Source organism: Callithrix jacchus, chromosome 7, assembly GCF_049354715.1.
Source record: "Callithrix jacchus isolate 240 chromosome 7, calJac240_pri, whole genome shotgun sequence".
NCBI lineage: Eukaryota > Metazoa > Chordata > Mammalia > Primates > Cebidae > Callithrix > Callithrix jacchus.
The window spans coordinates 133,358,931-133,365,352 of NC_133508.1; positions in this window are offsets into that span (position 1 = coordinate 133,358,931).

A 6,422-nucleotide genomic window follows, 5' to 3' on the forward strand; every position below is an offset into this window, starting at 1 on the left:
TGTGGCTAAAATGGTGCTCCTTAAAACTAGAAGTTGATTTAATATCTTAGGGCTATTTAAAAAATCATCTCTTCCATGAAATATATATTTTATCACCTCTTACATGATACACATCTCTCTTCACCACCTTTACTGGTAACTATGGTTATGATTCAGTTCTTTCCTTCATCTTTTGATGGTCCAAGACATAGAATGTTGAGAATTCAGGCTTTGGAAATAAAATTTTAATTTGGAAACATTGCTTAGAGGGTTTAGAAATCAAAGGCTTATCTTTAGGGGCAAATGACCAAAGAGAAAGATCCACTCTAGAGCATATATGCAGCTTAATTGCCTAGGAAGCTCCTTTTAACAAGCTCTGTAGTTGGCTTTTGTCATCTTGACCATCCTTCTCAAGCTTCTACCTCATCCCTGCCTCCTTTCCATCAATGAATTACACATCTTCCTGAAGTAAATGAAAGCCATTAGGCATAAATTCTCACAGTTTCACTACTCCTTGTCCTAACTCCATGTATCCACATCTTCCCGCTTGACCTGGATGAACAAGACTAAAGTCACTCTACCACATGTCCTTTTGATGTATCGCTTTTGCTCCGGAAACTACTGCAACTCTTTACTGAAAGTATTTTGCCAGTGACACCAATGACTGTATAGTTGCAAAATCCAATGGCTATTCTTTAGATCTTTTATTTGAAACATTTCACACAATTGATTAAATCATCAATTTCTCATTTAAAAATAAAAAAAATTTTAAATTTCTTATTTACATTGGATTTTATGACACAATTTTCTTCTATTCACCTACCTATTATTTATGTATTTACTTATTTTTTTTTTTTTTGTACTTTAGGTTCTGGGGTACATGTGAAGATCTTGCAGGGTTGTATTATTTTTTATTAGGCTTTCAATATTTTTTCTTCTTTTGACTGCCCTTAAATACCAGTATATCCTAGGCTTCCTTCTCTTCCAACTTTACATGTATCTCTCCTAGACAGTTTCATTCATTCATGTGATTTCAACTACTAATACCATGTCTATAAGTCAAAAATCTTAGTGTTTAACCAGACTTCTCTCCTGCTGCCCAGAATCATATACATAACCATTCATCATTGAACTCCTGAATTCAAATTAAATTAGTTTTTTACCTCATGTAGGCTTGCTTGATTTTCATAAAAATTGGAATTTCAGTTCGTGGGATATGCTTTTAGATCTAAAAGCAGAATTTCAGTTGGGACAAACTTATGTCTTATGCAGTCAATGTTAAAATATGCATTTAAACTGAAGCATGATATGGAAGAATGAGGAGAAAAATACATGGGTTAAACTCTAATCCATGACTCTTCTTCCCCTCCCATTCCCTTTCTACCTTTTCATTCCTTATCTATTCCTAAACAAGTGTTTCTTAAAGCCAGTAGGTAGGCAGAGCATAGCAGGTGTCCACATGGACAGGCGACCTGATGTTCGTTGTTAGAGCTCAAGCAGAGTGAAGAGGGTGTCACAAATCGGGGAAGCCTGGAGTGTGGTGTCAGAGTCCACACAGTGTGGAAGGCCTCCATGTGGACAGGCTCCTCGTGTGGGGTGTCAATGTCTGAGCTGAGTGAGGAGTGTTTCATGCTGAGGAGATGATGGCAGCAGAGATGGTGGAATGGGTACATCTAGAGTGACAGATCAAAACAACAAATATATTAACATTAATGGGATCCAAGTTTTTCACTTTTGGAAAAGAGAGATACACATATGGAAGGGAGAAAACTAAAATGAACTCTGCGGTGTTGTATTTAAACTGGAAATATTAGTGTGAACTTATGATTATAGACAGATAACAGATACAGAAATAATATAAATGTTAAATGTATTTGTGATATGTGTGTATACACATATACTACATATACACATGCATATACACATATGCAAATACACATACATTTGTATATTCCCTATCTTTGTGCATTGTAAGGATCTTGGAGCAGCAGCTCTTCTAATATCAGTGACCACACTTAGTAGCCAAATACTGGTTTCTAAATGCCATTTTCTAATAAGAGAAACCAGAGCTTCTTGGAGAAATGACCCATTCCAGGTCTGGGGAGGGAAAATATAAGATGAGCTGGAACATTTTATGCCAGAAAGTAAGGAAAGGATCAAAGAATAATGGAGACATGCCAAAAACACAGGCACCCACTCGTAGGGGCCCTCAATGACCAACCCAAGGGCAATTTGAGTGTCAAAATAAATTATGGTAGTGATAGATTATAACCTGTTGTATAAAATAAGAAACCATGGATTCATACGGTATAAATACATATAAATAAACAAATGAATAATTCAAAATTTGATGTGGAAATGGATAGTTATATAGTATCAAACTACCTCTCTATAGAATATTTATTAATTACGCAGTGAGAAAGAGTAATTTCAGTGGAAAAGCCTAGCATATATCATTTTAATTAAGCAATCAAAGTGAACATCCTTAATAAGATAAATCAAGATTGTGTACCACCTGCTAGGATGCAGTGAGAACATAGCATCTCTTCTGTGATATTCCTGACAAAGATGCCTAGCCTGTGTCATGAGAAACACCAGAAAAATCCAAACTGAGGGCCATTTTATTAACTGCCAGTAGTCTTCAAAATGTTAGGTCATAATCATCAAAGAAAGAAGAATAGATTTTCTAGACTGAAGGAGACAAGTGGGACATGAAAATTAAATGCCACACATGATTCTTAACTAAACTCTTCGGATGTAAAGGACACTATTGAGACAATTGGTGAAACTCGAAGGGGGTTCCGAGGAATAGACAATAGTTATATATCAGTGTTGATTTAATTTTGTGGTTATGCAGGGGACTGTGTTTTTTGGAAACAAATACTAAAGTTTTCTGGGGTGATGAACATCAGGTCAGCACCTTACTCTAAGTTATTCAAGGAAGAAGTTTTTTGTACTTGTATCTACTTCTCTATAAGTTTCAGGTTTTTAAAAAAAATAATTTTATAAAAAATATAAGGCTATGGCTTGGATAGGGCATGTAGGTTCTGAAAACAAGGTGGAAGGAGGTGATACATACATAGTTGGAGGTTGGGGCAGGCCTGTTTAAATGGGCTGTACAGGGCCAGGGAGACTCTAAGTCACTGAATTGTGATAATTACACAATGAGAAAAATGCAGAAAGATGCCTAGTGACCCTACATCCAACCATTAAGAATCAATAGAATATTAAAGAGAATGAAGAAGAAATGAATTTGTACCAACCATGATCAAACAAGAATGCTGGAAACGAGGCTTTACTTTTCACTGGTAATAGTTAGGAAAGGACATCTCTGTCTCCTCTCTGTCTCCATTCCTACTGCCCTGTCTCTCTACTTCCATCTCCATCTCTGTCTTCCCTCTCCCAACCTTTTGTTTCTTTCTAAAATCTGATATAATCTCCCTCCAACACCCCCTCAAAAACTCTCTTTGTGTATAAAACCACATTCTTGAACTGAGAAGATTTGATTTATTATCCACCTAAAATGAAAATATCTAAGTGGACACTCTAATTTTTGTCAGGTCATGAGTTACTTAAACATGTTACCTAAGGGGGCCCAAGTAGAGACTGCCTCCCATTTGAGCCATCAGCAGAGGCTTTTTCTGTTTGTATCAGCCAGGCAAGGCTTACCTTTGTCTTGTGAAGAGTGGGCTGTATTCTCCATGCCTTGTGAAATTCAACCTATTACATTAAAAGACAGGGCCAACCTTTTACATATATATATATTATGGCACTTTAGGTTCTGGGATACATGTGCAGATCATGCAGGATTGTTGCGTAAGTATCTACATGACAATGTGGTTTGCTGCCTCCATCCCCCCGTCACCTATATCTGGCATTTCTCCTCATGTTATCCCTCCCCAACCTCCCTATCCCATGCTGTCCCTCCCCTATCGCCCCCCACAACAGACCCAGTGTGTGATGCTCACCTCCCTGTGTCCATGCGTTCTCATTGTTCAATCCCCACCTGTGATTGAGAACATGTGGTGTTTAATTTTCTGTTCTTGTGTCAGTTTGCTGAGAATGATGGTTTCCAGATTCATCCACATCCCTACAAAGGACACACACTCATTGTTTTTTATGGCTGCATAGTATTCCATGGTATATATGTGCCACATTTTCCTTGTCCAGTCTATCATTGATGGGTATTTGGGGTGGTTCTAGGTCTTTGCTATCATAAACAGTGCTGCAGAAAACATGTGTGCATGTGTTTTCATAATAGAACAATTTATAATCCTTTGGGTATATACCCAGTAAAGGGATTGCTGGGTCAAATGGAATTTCTATTTCTAGGTCCTTGAGGAATCGCCACACTGTCTTCCACAATGCTTGAACTAATTTATATCTCACCAATGGTGTAAAAGTGTTCCCCTTTCTCCACATCCTCTCCAGCATCTGTTGTTTCCAGATTTTTAATGATCGCCATTCTAACTGGCATGAGATGGTATCTCAGTGTAGTTTTGATTTGCATTTCTCTAATAACCAGTGATGATGAGCATTTTTTCATATGTTTGTTGGCCTCATATATGTCTTCTTTTGAAAATTGTCTGTTCATATTCATTGCTCACTTTTGAATGGGCTTGTTTTTTTCTTGTAAATCTGTTTTAGTTCTTTGTAGATTCTGGATATTAGCCCTTTGTCAGATGGGTAGATTGATTGCAAAATTTTTTTCCCATTCTGTTAGTTGCCAGTTCACTCTAATGATTGTTTCTTTTGCTGTGCAGAAGTTCTGGAGTTTAATTAGATCCCATTTGTCTATTTTGGCTTTTGTTGCCAATGTTTTTGGTGTTTTAGTCATGAAGTCCTTGCCTATGCCTATGTCCTGAATGGCTTTGCCTAGATTTTCTTCTAGGGTTTTTATGGTGTTAGGTCTTATGTTTAAGTCTTTAATCCATCTGGAGTTAATTTTAGTGTAAGGTGTCAGAAAGGAGTCCAGTTTCTGCTTTCTGCACATGGCTAGCCAGTTTTCCCAACACCATTTATTAAACAGGGAATCCTTTCCCCATTGCTTGTTTTTGTCAGATTTGTCAAAGATCAGATGCTTGTAGATGTGTGACATTGCCTCCGAGGCCTCTGTTCCATTACATTGGTCTACGTCTCTGTTTTAGCACCAGTACCATGCTGTTTGGATTACTGTAAACTTGTAGTATAGTTTGAAGTCAGGTAGTGTGATGCCTCCAGCTTTGTTCTTTTTGCTTAGGATTTTCTTGGCTATGTGGCCTCTCTTTTGGTTCCATATGAATTTTAAGGTGTTTTTTTCCAGTTCTGTGAAGAAGGTAATTGGTAGCTTGATGGGGATAGCGTTGAATCTATAAATTACTTTGGGCAGTATAGCCATTTTCATGATATTGATTCTTCCTAACCATCAGCATGGAATGTTTTTCCATCTATTTTTGTCCTCTCTTATTTCGTTGAGCAGTGGTTTATAGTTCTCCTTGAACAGGTAGGTCCTTTACATCCTTTGTTAGTTGTATTCCTGTGTATTTTATTCTCTTTGTAGCAATTGTGAATGCAAGTTCCCTCTTGATTTGGCTCGCTTTTAGTCTGTTATTGGTGTATAGGAATGCTTGTGATTTCTGAACATTGATTTTATATCCTGAGACTTTGCTGAAGTTGCTTATCAGTTTCAGGAGATTTGGGCCTGAGACAATGGGGTCTTCTAAATATACAACCATATCATCTGCAAATAGAGACAATTTGACTTCCTCCTTTTCTAATTGAATACGCTTTGTTTCTTTTTCTTGCCTGATTGCTCTGGCTAGAACTTCCAATACTATTTTGAATAGGAGTGGTGAGAGAGGGCATCCTTGTCTAGTGCCAGATTTCAAAGGGAATGCTTCCAATTTTTGCCCATTCCGTATGATAAAATTGCTGTGGGTTTGTCGTCAATAGCTTTTATTATTTTGAGATATGTTTTTTCCATACCTAGTTTATTGAGAGTTTTTAGCATAAAGGGCTGTTGAATTTTGTTGAAGGCCTTCTCTGCATCAATTGAGATAATCTTGTGGTTTTTGTCTTTGGTTCTATTTATGTAGTGAATTACGTTTATAGACTTGCATATGTTGAACCAGCCTTGCATCCCCAGAATGAAGCCTACTTGATTATATGGATACGTTTTTGATGTGCTGTTACAATTGGTTTGCCAGTATTTTATTGAAGATTTTTGCATTTATGTTCATCATGGATATTGGCCTGAAGTTTTCTTTTTTTGTTGAGTCTCTGCCGGGTTTTGGCATCCGGATGATGTTGGTCTCATGAAATGATATGGGAAGGATTCCTTCTTTTTGGATTGTTTGGAATAGTTTCAGAAGGAGTGGTAACAGCTCCTCTTTGTATCTCTGGTAGAATTCAGCTGAACATGGGCTTTTTTTGGTTGTAGGCTATTAATTGCTTCCTTAACTTCA